Genomic DNA, 17,614 nt, shown 5'->3' with positions numbered 1-17,614 from the left:
CTTTCTAGTCATAATATTGCTTCGGCCTTCCGTTCAGCACTTTCTGGGATAATTGTCCCTGACAAGAGGGTGAATCACGGTGGAGAGTTGATAAGCATTACATACAGATGACAGAAGTCAGGGCATATCGGATTACTGCTGTGAATATAATAAAAGGGAGACGAAACATGTTGGCAGCTTAAAGACAAGCCATTTCATAACTCTCTAGTGGGGCTATTATCATCCATTTATTGCCACTGATAACCAAGCTACCATGGTCTCTCTATAGGATCCCCTTACAATCGATTTAACACTTTGTTTGCCAGGCATGGACCAATGGAGAAAGGAGATGACGTCAAGTTTAATTTTAGCTTCTTCTCCTTTCCAACTCTGTTACTCTGTTAAAATAATCAGGATGCAAAATTATTTAAAAACTGCATTGGAAACCAAGAGTGGAGAATTCTGTTGGGTTTGCAAGAGTTAAAACAGACAAGAGCCCAGGCAATTCATTTAAAAAGCTATCTTCTTAATTGTTTTAGTTTAACAAGTCTAAATGCAGAGAAAGGAGGAAATTCATATGTAATCTAAAACCCACCGACACAGGGACACTCTTGGACAGGGAAAACATTAGCTATGTGATTGCTGTTGTCTTAAAAAATTACTTCTATTAGGCTACCCCTGGGGCTTTGCATTCTGTTGCCTTCCTTCCACAGTTACCTCACTTCATGTCATTAACATGCTTTTGGAGTATAACATTACAATTTTTATTTCAGAAATCTTAAACACCTCCAAAGTAGTGAATCTAGTTATTACCCCAGCTGACCAGATCATGGCCCATTAGAATTTTATTGCTCCTTTTTTTTTTTTTTGAGTGACTCAATTTGAATACTTGAGGGGAAAGAACATGGATTAGAAAGGCTTAAATTCATTTTCACTGTTAATGCATTAAAAAAAACCCATGAGAATGTTTTTCCTCTGCTGAGAATGTAGACACGTTCAAGAGCAACAATCAGATGCATTTCAACAAACATTAAAATCTGTCTCTTGCACCTTTGCAAAGAACTGGGGCTGATATTGGGAGCATCAAGCCAATGTCACATAGCAGCTATTTCATACCCCCAAACATCTGCAGAAATCTTTTATGCATGTGGATAAAGTTACATCTCTCTCCCTGCCTCCTTTACAGCCCAAGAAACTAGGGGAAGTCTCTTCGGAGACATTTGTCATGTTTCCATTCTAGACTGAACAGACTAATAAAGCAGAACATTTGTAGGGTTATGGCTCAGGGTTGACATGAGGGGTTCTTGGTCCACTCTGATCTTTGTTGTTTTCTTGCAGGCGTTTCATGATCCAACTAGGGAACATCATTAGTGGTAGAAGAGAGTGGGGTTTGGAGAGAGGAGGAGGAGGAGGAGGAGGAGGAGGAGGAGGAGGAGGAGGAGGAGGAGGAGGAGGAGGAGGAGGAGGAGGAGGGGGAGGAGGACTGTGAGTGCTCTCTGAGCCTGGTTGTTTTTTTGTAGACATTTCATGACCCAACTAGGTAACATCATCAGTGCTTGAAGGAAGTGGGGTTTGAGCTGATGATATTCCCTAATTGGGTCATGAAATGTCTACAAAAAAACAACCAGGCTCAGAGAGCATCACGGATCACTGAGTATTCTATTTTTCCCACAGGTTCCAAGAGGAAACATAAAAAAGAAATACTCCACTGAAGCTTTACAAGATTGGCTGGAGAATGGAGGAAAGAAATTGGACTAGCTTTGGGGTTTTTTTAATCTTCTCCATGGGAAGGAGCACTGATGACGTTACCTAGTTGGGATAATGAAACATCTGCAAGAAAACAAGCAAGCTCAGAGAGCACCAAGGATCCCTCACTGAACAGACTAAACTGTTCAATAACAGTTTAGCTCTTCTTCCTACCTCTCAAGGTCATCCCCACATATCATTACATCATGATTGAGTGTCTTCACCACTAGGCCATAAGGTTACTCAATGTGCTTGTCTGTGTGTGAATAAAACAGTAATAAAAATCCAAAGCAATGGGCTCCTGTGAAGTTGGATGAGCAGATTTGGGAAGAAAAATCACAAAAGACATTGCTACTTCTCCCTCAGAGCAAGAACCCACGTGTTGCCTTTCTGTCCTCCTCTGCACAATTGAAGTAATGTACAAAAGAATTGTGTGATTTTCTCTCTCCAATCATCTGGTTCATGCTGTTATTCTCCATTGCAGTAGCTCGCCTACTATTAAGAAATCTTTAACAATCACATACCCATGTTGCCAGAGATCATGTTCCTTGAAGAGAAATTTCCTTGAAAATTTGCATTGTGTTGGACACACTGAAGTCTATACACTCTTCTAGAAAAATGGTAAATTAACCAATCATTGTTTGGCATATGCACAGTCTCCCTAGCAACAAAGGTGACAGCTTGGTAACAACAGCTGCTGCTTAACTGGAGGAGAGGGTGGTGATGGTCAGAAAATACTCAAAGAATAATCTACCACACTGTATATTACCCATTTGAAAGGAATCTATTAATGAACCCCATTAATAAAGTTTAATGGGAAGAATTACCTCTTCTATTTATAACATATCTGATTTTGTGGGGTCCTTGGTGCTCTCTGAGATGTTTTCTTGCAGACCTTTCATTACCCAACTAGGTAATGAACCGTACTCAACAAGTAGTCCTCAATGACACTACATCCACATGGAGAGAAGTAAGCAGTGGGGTGCCAAAAGGCTCCATCTTAGGCCCAGTACTCTTCAACATCTTCATCAATGACTTAGACGAGGGAATTGAAGGGGAACTCATCAAATTTGCATATGACACCAAACTGACAGCAGTAGCCAACACTCAAGAAGACAAACTCAGGATCCAAAAAGATCTTGACAAACTTGAACAATAGGCCCTATCCAACAAAATGAGTTTCAATGTGGAGAAAAGCAAAGTTTTACATTTAGGCAGGATAAAATCAAATGTACAGGTACAGATTAGGTGAGACCTGTCTTAAAAACTGTAACTGTGATTGGAAACTGATCAAAGAGAGAAGCAACCTGGAATTAAGGAGAAAGTTCCTGACAGTGAGGACAATTAACCAGTGGAACAGCTTGCCTCCAGAAATCGTGGGCGCTCCATCACTGAAGATTTTTAAGAGGAAGCTAGACAGTCAAAGCAAATTGACGATAGATAAGAATCAATGGAATTCAAGGAGGATTGGACTTAGATTTCTTGTGGGCACAAAGAGATTCCAGACTGATGATGTATTTGACCCCTCCCTTCGGCTCAGCCTAGACATCTACTGCAACAACACTCTCACCAACACTGATAGGCAAGCCACTTTTATATCAACAGAGAACAAACCCCCCTCCCTTCTAGCACTGAGGAGGTTACCTAGTTGGGTCATGAAAGATCTGCAAGAAAACCACCAAGCTCAGAGAGAGCACCAAGGACTACAGAGTTCAGCCCTGAGCTACAGATGTTTTCTTCTATGGGTACTGTTTTAATTATTGATAGGAATTCCTTCCCTGGCCAAAAGACAAAGGCCCCATAGTTCAAAACTATTCCTTCTCTTGGAAGTAGGGAAAGTTGTTGAGACATGCATGGAGACACATGTAACGTGACAACTTAGGAAACCCCAAGCAAAGAGGAACAGCTAACATGTCCATGGCCGCTACTTCAGGTTAACATAAATCACTGCTAACTTGCCATGAGAATTACTGGGAGTGGATGGAAATATATTTTGCAGTGACATTAGCTCTCCTGGAATAATCCACTTTATTAAATGATAGTAATATGGTAATGGCCATCGCGGTATAAGCAATAAAGCTAAATTACAAGGTAACTTGCATTAACTTCCTGACACTTTATCCTGACGAATGTACAATTAATGTGACACCTAATACTGTCCATGTGTTTGTAGACAGACAGATGGGTTCAATTGCATTGCATGGAAGCATATGACCTCCATTTATCACTCTCTCATCATTGGTGGGTATCAGTTGAAGGGGAGGTCTTATTTTCTTCTTGCAATAACACAGTAAATTCTCTTGTGTGTTTTCGTAAGTCTTCCTCAGGTGTTCAGCTCACTCGTGTGAGATCTAACTAGGAAAACCAGGTTCAAGTCTCCATTCAACCATATAATTTGTTGAATGACCTTTATCTCTTGCAAGTGGCCCTACTGGAAATGAAACTGGAAAGGTGCTCCATCAGGACCACCATCAGCTGAGATATATATGCATGTCGTCTGAATAAAAGTTTTCCCCCCAAAATTTAATACTATCTTTGTACTAACAAGGCAGGCCAAATATTTCTGCATTATGATTTTGCAGTCCCAGAGCTGATGCCAAGACTGTACTTGGGCAAAGCTAACTTAGAGTCATGTTTGAAAATGTTTGTTTGTTTTGATCATCATTTCCACCTCAGGCATGTTTGCTTCTCTTGACTGCCTTCTACATTTGGGCCCTGTCACTTTGTCGGCAGAAAGAAGGGAAAAGGCAAAAAAAAAAACCATCACAAGTAATAAAATTCCACAGGCTGGTTGCCATCTCAGTACCTTTCAGTAGAAGAGAAAGAAGGCGATGGGGGACCAGCCTGTCACTCAAAGAAGATATTTATGAAAGATGACAGTTTTCAAATATCTCAATCTTGGACAAGGCTCTTTCGGTGACACAAAAGAATGTAACAAAATTGGAAGAGTCAGCAGCCAACGCTTATTTCATCAGGACCTGTCCAATCTCCAATGATCACTTGACAGTCCTGGGATTGCTGGCTCTCTTCATTGGCTCATGGCGCTGTGTTTGCATGGATCAGTCTAAAGAGTTGTAATAAATATGTAAAGGAGGATAATGAGACCTATTCAGGAAATGGTGTTGCCCTATTCTCTCTAGCTATACCAAATAGGAACAGGGGTAATTACATTCATATTGATCATTATTGTGTGGAAATGAGGTGATTAGTCTTCCTTCATTTCATTTCTACTCTAAGGACCCCCTCCCCATCTCTGACTTACAAGTAGACAAATCTAACTCTTTAGGGAGTTGATGTCTTTCAATCTGCTTTCCGATCTTCACTCAACTTCTCTAATCTCTGGGGCAGCTACCTGAGAACATCTGTTCCAAAGAGGAATAAAACGCCAAACTTACAATGCATCTTCAGAAAGACATTACTAAGACTTGGATCATTTGTCGTGCTATGCTGGTCTACTTATCGAGTCCTCTTCAAGGACCTGGAATTTGACACTCATGCTTTAAAGTATGGTTGGCTGATGTTTTTGGCTTGCCTGGGCCCCACTGAGTAGAGAGGAAATGTATTGGGCTGCATATAGAATACAGAATATAGTTAATGTATATAAATAACAAACTTACTTTGCTTTTTATATTTTTTTATTATCTTGGGGCTGCATGGGGCCTCTGGGCAGCAGGTTGTACATGCCTGCTGTAAAGTATGGCAGTCAGGTGCTCCGTTTTCCACACCCTAGGAAGCATGGATTCAAATCTGAATCAAAGCTTGCAGAGCCAGCTCTTCCAATGGGGCTATTTTCAGACATTCTCATCCAAATGTCTCTGGTGATTCTCAGTCATCCAGGTCATGGTTGTTCCAAAGGGTCTGTCAGAACTGCCACCAAGGTTTTACTTGGTTTTTGTTTGAAGATGTTTCACTTCTCATCCAAGAAGCTTCTTTAGTTCTGAATGAATAGTGGAGAATGGAAGGATTTGAAAAAGGAGCCCAAGAAGCCATCTATGATAAAACTGAACAGCCCTCTCTCAACAGAGGGGGAGGGATACAACACCACCTATCTCCTGTTTACAACATAGTCCTTTCAGTAGTTCCACACCCATTTGTACTCTAATTCAGGTGACCCTGAGGGCACAGATACATCTCCAAGTGGCCTCAATGACTCTGAGACAGAATGCTAATAACCAGATGACTGCAAGGAATATAAATCCTTCCATCCTCCAGCATTCAGTCAGAACCAAAGATAGATGAGAAGCAAGACATCTTCAGTCAAAAACAAAGGAAGTCCAATTGCCTTTTGAAAAAGCACTTTTGGGTCCTCACCCAAAGGAAGCATATGAATTTGAGACTACAGATCTACAACATTAGACTTCCACCATTTCTGGATGCAAGTAACAAAGTCGGCCGGACTAAGGAACGAAACAGAAGATTGGAGTAGACCCAAAACTGCTTCTCGATGGTGCCACATATGGGATCGTCCTTCGTATCACCGCTTTCATTCTGCCTCCCTTTTGTATGGCCCCTTGCAAAATACTGGGTGAGACTGTGATTTAATTAGCCATTGTGACACAGTGTTGTGCTTGCCAGCACCAGCCCCATGGATGTGCATGCAAAGCGATGTGAGCCTACGGCTGGATGGCTAGCAGATATCTCTGATGTCAATGGAGGTGGATTATGTTCGCAGAATACCAAACTGATCTTCTGTTGTAGGTTTTCAGCCGCTCTTTTGAAAGGGATGATGAATTCAATTAGAGGCTGTGCTCGTCTCTTCTTTTGTGTCTCTCTTGCAGCCTTGCATAATCTAAGCAAGAAATGTAACCCAATCAAGCTGTCTATGAAGAAAGCCACTGTTGTTGTTTTTAAGAAATGGAGAGGGGAGGAGATGAGGGAGCTGGGTAGGTCATCTTATAATGTTTGCCCTTGGAGAGTGGAAAGGGAGGTGGGGCAGAAGAGAGAAAAAAAGAAAGTCCACTTCTCAAAGGTGATCTTGGTCTCCTGTTGCTTTCTAAGAACCTATTTAAAATAACACGGTTAAGATTAATGTGGAATTAAACCATGAGCTCCCACTTTGATTATTCAAGCGGACAAGCCTCTCCAAGGGTCATCAGAAAGGTGCTAGCACTTCGTCGATATTGCCGAATCATAGTTTGCTGAACCATTCCATGCTCCGGATTCATCCAATTCTAACAAGCAACGATCAATTAGCCACAATGCCTGGGTTCTGCTGAGCCATAAATTATGCATCCAAGCTTTAACCTAGTGTGTTATAATCCTAACCCCAAACTTTTAAGCTGTAGTGAAAGGACAAATGTAAGAGCGAGAGTTTTGGAAGTTTGGTGCCTCTGCTACATCGGAATGGATCAAATGGGCCTGGTTCTTCTCTTGGTTGAATGACACCAGCTGCATTATAACAAAGTCACTGTCAAGCACCAGGGAAATCAGGCAGTTCACATGAGTAAAAAGGTTTATTGCAAGCTTAAGCTCGCTGCAAGAATCTCAGAATCAGAACAGAGCTGGAAGTGATCTCGGAGGTCTTGTAGCCCAGCTCAAGCAGGAGATCCTATACCATTTCAGACAAATGGCTGTCTAGTCTCTTGTTAAAAGGCTCCGGTGATGGAGCACCCACAACTTCTGGAGGCAGGTTGTTCCACTGGTTAATTGTCCTGACTGTTAGGAAGTTTCTCCTTAATTCCAGGGTGCTTCTCTCCTTGATTAGTTTCCATCCATTGTTTCTTGTCCTGCTCTCTGGTGCTTTGGAAAATAAATTGACCCTCTCTTCCTTGTGGCAGCCTCTCAAATACTGGAATACTGCCAAGTCCTTCTTTTTTCTAGACTAGCCAAACCCTTCCAACTTTATTATTATTATTGTTGTTGTTGTTGTATTATTGTTGTTGTTATTGTTATTATTGTTATTATTATTATTATTGATGATCATCATCATCGCACAGTCAGCCAGATGTTCAGACTGGATTTAGCATTTTGTCTACCTATCGCAGTGATGGCGAACCTTTTAGAGACCGAGTGCCCAAACTGCAACCCAAAACCCACTTATGTATCTTTTTTTTTTTTTTGCACACGGTGGCGGAGGCCTAAAACGAAAAGATTTTATAAAACCCAGCTGAAGGCCTAGGACTGGGGCAATGGTGCGCATGCCCACAGAGAGGGCTCTGAGTGCCGCCTCTGGCACCCGTGCCATAGGTTCGCCACCACGGACCTATCAAGTCCTTACCAAGGACCTGGGATAGGCAGATTTGGATGTTTGATGGTATTACAGATATCATCGCAGGATAGAAGCAGTTCCTAGTACCTTTTGCAATTGACTAATGGTGAATTTGTCAATGCCAATGGTGTTCAAGTGGTGCTCCAGTTGTTTTGGGATTGAACCCAAGGCGCTTATTATTATTATTATTATTATTATTATTATTATCCATTCCATTCCATTCTATTAACATTCAAGGCCAGTCAAATGAGGCTTCCCCTGAGAAGGACAGTGCTTCATGAGTAAAGGTCAATCTGCATATGAAAATTAAGTAAGACGTCAGTCCATCCCACATTCCTGAAGGCTGGTTTGGTGCCTTGAAGTTTGTTTTTGTGGAATGTGTACCATACAGAAAAAAAAATAGCCTTTTTATCCTGGCAGTTTTCCGTTCCTTTGCCTTGCCTTCAAAAGCACAAGAGCCACGGATTGTGCAATGGCTCAGGGCTAACCCAGCTCATTAGCTGTGCCTTTCAAAATGGCTCCCTGTGAATTGAGCAGATGGCTTTTATTTTAAGGGACAACGCCACATCTGCGTTTGTCTTTCATTCTAAAATGTCAAAGTTCTATTGAAACATTTTGACAAGTCTTTTGTTTTTCGAGACCACATCTCAGCTGGGTTCCCTAGAAGGAAGGGCGACCATATTGGGAGCTCCAGGTATTCGTTTTCTGCTGTCCAATACTTATACGGAGTTATGCAGGCCTACCATAAGTAGGACTGCAACTGAGCCTCAAATTTCTATTGCTAAGCAAGACAGTTGGTAAGTGAGCGTGCCCCGTTTTACGACCTTTTTGCCACATTGGTTAAATCAGGGGTCCTCGACCTTGGCAACTTTAAGAGCTGTGGATTTCAACTCCCAGAATTCCCCAGCCAGCATGGCTGGCTGCGGAATTCTGGGAGTTGAAGTCCACAAGTCTTAAAGTTGCCAAGGTTGGGGACCCCTGGGTTAAATGAATCAGGCAGTCGTTAAGTGGATCTGGCTTCCCCCACCAATTTGACTTGTTGGAAACCAGCTGGGAAAGTTACAAATGGTGATCACATGGCCCCAGGACAATGCAACTGTCACAAATACAGGCCAGTTGCCAAGTGCCTGAATTTTGATCACATGACCTTGGGGATGCTGCAAAGGTTGTTCGTGTGAAAAACAGCTGTATAAGTCTTTTTTCCCCCAATGCCATTGTAACTTCAAACAGTCGTAAGTCGAGAGGCATCTGCAGTCCTAACAAAACACTCTCCAAGCTCTTATGATCCTGACAAATAATCCATCCAGCTTCACAATATTCATCTATTTAACCGACCACTGGCACAAATGATTTCCAGATCATCTTAGAGATTTAGTCGGGGGGTATCAAAATCATGCTATGTCTTCTTTTTCCAAATTTGGACTGGGTAAAGATAGATACATTTGCATTGCTAAATTTAGCTTCTATCCAGAGGGTGCTTTTCATCTGCCTTGCTTGGCTATCAAGATCATCATCTTTCCTCGGCTGAATAGTTATTGCAGGAAAAGACACTGCAGGGATAAAATAATTCACCGAGAATGGCTCATCCGTGTGCTCGCTTTGGGTCTGGCCTTTTACATTTTACATTTTTAAAACTAGACTGGTTTCCTAGCATCCTAATTCCTTTGTTATGCCCTAGGACAAATTCAAGTATGAGGTAATATGGGTCCTTTCAAATTCTGCCTGACTAGGGTTCTTCTTTCTTAGGTATTTATTTCAAATAAATTTTGCTGGACTACCCTATGAGCCATTGCATTTGTAATATTAGCATCAAGACTGGAACATAGAAGAGAAGCTGTCCTCAACTTACAATCATTCATTTAGTGACCTGTTCGAAATTACAATGGCACTGAAAAAAGGTGACTTAGAACTCATTTCCACACTTTTGACTGTTGAGGCATCCATGTGATCAAAATTTGGGTGCTTAGCAACTGGCCTGTATTTATGGCAGCTGCACTGTCCCTGGGTCATGTGAGGGAGGGAGGGAGGGAGGGAGGGAGGGAGAAGGAGGGAGAGGGGAGAGGGAGGGAGGGAGGGAGAGAGGGAGGGAGGAGAAGAGGGGGAGAGGGAGAAGAAAGAAGAGAGAGAGGGAAGGAGGAGGAGAGGGAGAGAGGGAAGAGGGAGAGGGGAGGAGAGAGAGGGAGAAGGAGAGGGAAAGGGAGGAGGAATGGGAAAGGGAGAGAGAGAGAATGAACAATGGAAAACTCCTGAAAACTCATTCCACACATCAAAGGAGAAGAGATAGGACAGCTCACTGCCTTATTCCAATATAGACCCAAGTCTTATTTTTCAAAGTTGTACATCCACTTCTTGACCAGTCCCTCATTCTTGCCAGAACCCTTCCACTTTCATTAGTCTGGATCATATCCCAGATTAATAGTTCTACTGCGTGTACAGCAGTGTCTCGCTAATATCCCTGATTATGTTACATTAAATGAATAAAATTGCCAGGTTTATATGTTGAAAGCAAATGAGATACTTATAGATAGCAAAGAAGCAAGTTAACAAGATCCATTTTCTTACATTGACTTCTGCTCGTGTATTAATAAGGTTCAAAAGCATCTTTTCTTCATGTATCAGATTAATCAGGCCTTTGTTATTCCTATGAAGCACAAAATATTTGCTTCATTTATGTTTGTATTAACGTGTCACAAGAAGATATAATACAGCATCCATTATCTTGCTTAAAGGACCAAATTCTTACTGCTGATGCTGCTATTATTACTGTTGTTGTCATTGTTATCTGTGCTGGTACATGCATAGGAAAATCCATATTGTGGGATTACGTCTCTCAGATTCAACTGAACCTCTTGTCTAAACGGAAAATAGAATTACTCATAATGACAAAAAAAAATCAAATTCATAAATGTTTCACCTATGTTGTGCTGAATTCCATTTGTTTAAATATAATTCTATTTGTTTAACTATAATGTAACCTAATTCTTCCTCCAAGTGTAATAGCCTGCAGTAAATGAAATAGCAGAAACAAATGAACTCTGAACAATTGGAGTTTTAAAACGTAGTTGCTCTGGTGAACGGTAAAGTATCTTTTGCACTGTAATTTTAGTTTCATCATTAAAATTATCAAACCAAAAAGTAAAGTAATGCAATAATAATGCAATAAAAAGGAGGGGGGGAAGCATTTGGAAAAAAAGGAGAAGCAAGATCCATATAACAAGTCCCCAAATATAGCAAGCTTAACTTTTAAGCTGTTCCAGTCAATCAACTAAGCGAGAAAGCAATAAACAGACAGGCGAATGAAACATCAGAGTACTTATAAACCTATATACCTACAAATAAAAAAATATAAATTAAAAGAACTTAATATTTACCCTGCAGATGTCGTCATCTCCCTGATTCTGAATGCTTCATAGCAAAATCTGATGCAACAATTCCAACTTAACCTTTGTGGGCCTCATCTCCTATTTAAGATGCTACTAAATCTAAGCCATCAGAAACTTAATTGTTTCTGTTCTATAAAAATATTTCAAACATTGACAGAAACAAACCTCTTCAATCCAGGCTTTCTTCTAAATTCTAATTCTAAAGCAAGATTTTAAAATGTAGAGACTCTAGCTTGTTCTCTCTTAGCTCATAGAACCCAGCCACCAAAACTCATTGGCAAAAACATCTTCTATCAGTGACACTATTCAGAAGCCTTACTTAATTAAATTTAAAATTAAAGAAAATTCTGTCATAACAGCATATTGACAAATTTGTTTTTAAGGTCCTTTATATTTTTTCCCCAGATTTTTCTTTACACTCAAAAAATTAATAGTTCAATTGTTTTCTGTGTCTATTATACGCCACCCAGAGTCACATACTGAGATGGGTGGCTATATAAATTTAATCAATCAATTAAATGCTAAATATGATGATTTATCTGCCCCTTCCAGAGTGATTGCAACCAATCAAGGATTGATCCCATGGTGCTACTCTTTTCCTTAGAGTTCAAAGTAGCGGGCCAACAAATTCAATAAATAAAATGCAAACCAACCATTAAGAATATCCATTCTATGTTCCACACAAATGTTTCAACCTTAATATGCATACAGAACAGCAGAAAATCATGATAGAAAAGCAGTTTCAAAAGAAAAAAACAGGATACAACAAATAAAAGTTTCCCTATGACAGTGTATTAAAGCAGCCACATCGTTACATTTGTTGAATTACTGTACCTGAGGGCAGGGCAAAAAGTAATGTATGAAAGATTATTAAAAAGAGAAGCAACTTGGAACTAAGGAGAAATTTCCTGACAGAACAATTAATCAGTGGAACAGCCTGCTACCAGAAGTTGTGGGTGCTTGATTACTGGCAGTTTTCAAGAAGACACTAAACAGCCATTTTAGAATGGCTACTAGGTCTTCTGCTTCAGCAGGAATCAGAATCAGAAGGTCTTCTAGTCCAGCCTCCTGCTCAAGCAGGAAATCCTATACCATCTCAGACAAGTGACTGTCCAGTCTCTTCTTAAAATCCTCCAGTGTTGGAGCACCCACAACTTCTGGAGGCAAGTCGTTCTGCTGATTAATTGTTCTCACTGTCAGGAAGTTTCTCCTTAGTTCCAGGTTGCTTCTCTCCTTGATTAGTTTCCATCCATTGTTTCTTGTCCTGCCCTCTGGTGCTTTGGAAAATAAGGTTGGACTAGAAGACCTCCAATGTCCTTTTCAATTCTTTGTTCTATGTTCTATGCTTCAGTTGTTATTAACATCTGCTATTCTCTTTTAGCCTTCCTGGTTTGGTTTAATATTTCTAATGATTTTTTATGTATTAACTGTCTTATAGCTTTCTGATATATTGCCAGAGTCACTTTTTTTCATGAGATGGGCAGCTATATAAATTTGATGGGATTTTTTTTAATTTTATGACCCTGTAATCCCTTAATTTGGGATAGAGTCAAGGCGACCGAATCGAGGTGAGCATTTACTAACCGGACGCCCTTCCTGACGCCTATGTGGAGTTTGCACCAGATATTTTGCACCCTGAAAGAGAGACATCTGTGGCTATCTAGGATTGAACCCTCAATCTTCAAATGGGAGGGGAGCATCTTCAACACTAGGCCACTACACTGCTCATAAATTTAATGAATAAATAAAATAAATAAGTGTAATTAAATATTATCTGGAGTCCTGTTGCTCCAAAGCTCTTATCCTCGTCTGAAGTTATTTAATCTAGAACCGGGTCCAATATCTGTCCATCAGAAGGGCCTGAGAAAGTTGTGTTAAAAGGAGATATAGAGATAAAAATAATACCTTACCCCTGTTTACAACAGGCATCGTGAAAGCCAGGGGAAAAACTTGTGATTTTTAACAATCTGATAGAAACATCCATGCAGGCAGCAGATTTTAAGCACTGAATTTTTAGAAGTCAGCTTCCTTTTCTATGGAATCAATTTAACTTTTTTTCCTCAGAACATCCCAACTTTAACAGCAAGCTGTTATGTGCTCTTTTCTGTGATAAGAATAACTGCAACAATGGATGCAGCTGTTGCAAAAAAAAAAAGAATTTCATTCAGTCTTTTTTTTTTTTCTTCTTGCGTCTTTTGTGGGTGGAAAGGAATGCAATGACTTTATCAATGGGAGAGCAAAAGGGAATTTTCCTCCAGTGATTTAAAAAGAAAATTCATTTCCAGCTTCCCCTTAAGGTGTTTTTCATCACTTCCATGTGTGCTGAATTTTCTCTGTGGATAGAGTTTTCTTGGCAAATTCCCATGGAAGGAATGTGATCTTCTTGCCCTTGTTGAGTGATGAGATGGCCAAGGGATCACGTGGATGTCCTTTCTGTCCTTATACGGTCATGTCTCTAATGGTGTCCAGCCACCCCGGCTTTCTATGGAGTCATTAAATTATGGTGAAAATAAGATCTTAGAAGGGAATTCCCTCCATAGGACTTTTTAAGCAGTGGTTCTACTGCTGCTACTAAATGATATCCTGTTCTTGAGGAGAATTGGAGCGTTTCTCCTTCTATCTACTCAGGTTAGATGTTTTAAATGAAAATACCCATCACTCCCAAGTTATCACATTTAGAAGAAGAAGAGAGAGAGATGCTTTAGGATTCAGGAGGCAGATAGGACCCTTTAAAGAGTGTTGTTGGGGATGGTAGGCCCTACCACCTACTTCTACAAAACTATTCTTCTTCTAGACTTCTTGAACCCTGCTTTAAGTGGAACCACTTTATGTTGAAACTGAGCATCGCTTCCGATCCTAAGAGAGCTAGATTCTCTCTGGTTTGCCAGTAAGAACAAAAATCTCCCTCTAAAGGCAGCTAATGAAGAAATAACGTATCTGTTCTCCCAATGTGGTTTTTCAAAAAATGAATTATGTCATTAAGTGCCAAGAAGAAAATTAGCTATGAGCTTTTAAATTTAAAATGATCCCCTTTTTAATTGTAAAACACTGTCACTTAACTGCTATTGATCCAGGGGAAACACATTAGGGAGCAAGGTCACCATAACTGTTAATATTCACTGCTTAGTGAAAGAGCATCAAAGGACATTTTAATGTCACTGACTTTCTTAGGGAGTTTTTAGCGGAAAGCTTTACGTCGGGCAGCCTATGAATGAAAAGGACAGCAGGCAGAAAAAGAGAAGAACAAATGGGATGGCAATTGTCTGCTAATCAAATCGTAGCTTGAATTGATTTTTAGGCAAAAGTTTTTGTCATGGATTTCCAAGATCTGTTGACATTTAAAAGTCAAAATATATATTTTCCATAGATGTATTTCAAATGCTATTAGGTGGGTTGATTTGTTTCCACAAAGATAAATAATCAATCTCAGAATTAATGAGCAGAAAAGGAAAGAATAGATGAACAGAATAGTTTGATCCAAAGGTAGATTTCTTCAAAAGTAAATGTAATGAAATTTGAAAAGCAAAAATGTACTGTAAGGCAATTCTCTTCGCTCTCTATTTTGGGTAAATCCACCTTTTTCCAAGGAAGCCTATCTCAAGTTTGCCTGATTTGAATTTTAGGAGCCAGCTTTCAGTTGAAGAAACAGTGTGTATCCAAAATGTAGATGCTGGAAATTTGCATACAAAATTGTAGATGATGAGACGAGCGAAACTCATTTTAAGTCATTTTTTTCAACATCAAATATATTGAAGAAGCTTCTTGGATAAAAAGCAAAATATTAAAAAAAAAAACCCCAAGAAAATCCAGTTGCCTTTTGGAAAAAGCACCTTTGGGACAGCCATGATCTGGATGATGAAGAACCTCCACAGACATAACACCAACCACAGGATACAATAATATTCAGCATAAAATCACCTGGATCTGATTCCCCACCAGAATACTTCAGCTATTTCTTTCTAGATCTAGAGCAGATGCATAATTTGCACTGCAAAGATGCAATACATGGAAAGCCCAACAAGGGCTAAATGATAACATATTAAAAAACAATCTTCATATACCACTTCTCATGCATATAAATGTCAGAGCTACTATATCTAGTTAAAAAATGAATTAAGAACAATCCATTAAAAAGGCCAGGATTAGTAGCCGAATGGGCTTTTATGAGCAAGAGTCTATTTCCCTGCAATGTGAAGAGAACACAGAGACCAGCACTTGGTTTCATAAAATGACAATAATGGATGTACAGGCACCCATGAACGGCAGAGATGCTGCCTACCAATCAAGCAATGGAAGTTAACAAGATACGGTCATACATCCAGGGCCATCCAAGACTTGAAGGTAATGACTTAATTTGCACAATGCCACATGTTAGATAATTGCCGTTTTCAATGATTTAATCAATTCCAGATTCCTTTCGAGCCCAAAGGGAGTGTGTTAGATCTGCCAGCGAACACGGGTTCCCCTTCAAGCATTCATTGTTTTAAGGTATATTATGGCTGAGTGTTTTCCATTAGGAAAATATGTCCTGGAAGGTATTCTTCCTACAAAGTGATCTATGTGCCATACAAACAAGTCCTGCTGGTATTTGCAATGTTAAATTCAGGTGTTTCTTCCTATTTCTTAGTAAAAGAAGTATGACCTTTGAACAGATAGAAGGCTCTGCAGCAGATGGCTTTATGCCTAGTTCAAAGAGAAACCTATATCAAAAAGTTGGATATAGTTAAGATTTGTGCTGGAACAATTAATAGCAACTCTGATCACACAGATATAACCTCCCCCAAAAAACCAGCGATACAAGAATTACCCATCAACATTGACAGAATGAATCTCAACCTTACAAGCTATTGATATTTTGCCCCAAAGTTATTCCACATATTTTGGACAATTCATATTAAATTTGATTTTATTTCCTTTCAGTTCAATTTTTTTTTCTTGTTGATAGTATGATAGATTCCTTATTGAAGAAGTGGCTAATTGTGTGAGTTACATTATGGTCTCTTTGGCAGTTTACAGAAGCCATGATTTCTCCAATTTCCTAGGGGAAGGTGTTCTAATTTCCCCATTGTGCTTTTCTGATCAGGAATTTTGTAATAGAAGGAAGCAGACAAACAAACAAAAATTAAAAATACACCTCAGAAGGAAACCATACAACACTTTCTAGCAACTTGCAAATGAAAAACCAATTTCAAAAATGAAATCTAAAGAAATTGTTAAGTGCTATATGAAAAAATATGAAAAATTGACAAAAGTTTCAGCAGTCCTTGGCTTGTTTACTATTGACACATCTTTCCAACTTCCCTGTGAGGTATTTTTCCATCAGTTCCATCTGTGCTGTGGATAGAGGTTTCCCAGCAAAAAGGGAAAATCTTTTCCTTAGAACTAAATAAAACTTTTGTAGTTGATCAATCGTTTCCTTCAAGGAAAAGCTGGATAATCATACTCCAAGGAGCCTACCTTCAATATGGCTGATAACTTTCCTCTTCCAAAAGATCTCTAAAATCATTCCTTTTCACAGGATGTTTTGTGAAGGGAGAGGGACATTTTATTTCTGCTATGCTGGCTAAGGAAATATTATATCTAAAGAATATAGTGGGTTCATGGTGATACTTGAACTCAAGACTTTGCATCACATCTTTTGGGGCCCTTTTTTCTCCTCCTCCTCCTCCTCCTCCTCCTCCTCCTCCTCCTCCTCCTCCTTGCTCTTGCTCTTGCTCTTCATCTTCATCTTCCTCCTCTTCCTCCTCCTCTTCCTCCTCCTCCTCTTCTTCTTCTTTTTCTTCTTCCTCCTCCTCCCTCTTCTCCTTCTTCTTCTTCTTCTGCTTCTTCTTCTGCTTCTGCTTCTTCTGCTTCTTCCTTCTTCTCCTCCTCCTCCTCCTCCTCTACTTCCTTCTTCCTTCCTCTTTCCTTTTTCTGACAAGAGCAAGTCTCCCTTGAAGACATAGATACTGGAATCAACTCCTCGTTTTTCATACTGTAATGCTAAATTATTGCTTCCAGCTCCCTCTCAACAATTTTATAAAAGGCATTGCTGGGCTTAATGGATAAAGAATATAGCTGGATGTTTCTGGAGACAGAGCTGGTATTGATTTTTATTCTGTCAAGAGGTCATCTTGAGAAAAAGGCATCAACTCTGAACGGGAAAGGTGATGACTCCATGCTGCATTTCTGATGCAACTGTGAGACTTAGCCAAAAAAGAGAGAAAGAGGAGACAAACCGAATCCATTAATTGTACAGACAATGTTAATTTGTTTTGCTGACTTCAGAATTTGGGCAGCCTGTAAGAGACAGCTTCCT

This window comes from Crotalus tigris, unplaced genomic scaffold (assembly GCF_016545835.1).
Source record: "Crotalus tigris isolate CLP2741 ecotype Arizona unplaced genomic scaffold, ASM1654583v1 scf7180000019364.2947544272:3078424, whole genome shotgun sequence".
NCBI classification, from domain to species: Eukaryota; Metazoa; Chordata; class Lepidosauria; order Squamata; family Viperidae; genus Crotalus; species Crotalus tigris.
This window is presented reverse-complemented; position numbering follows the sequence as displayed.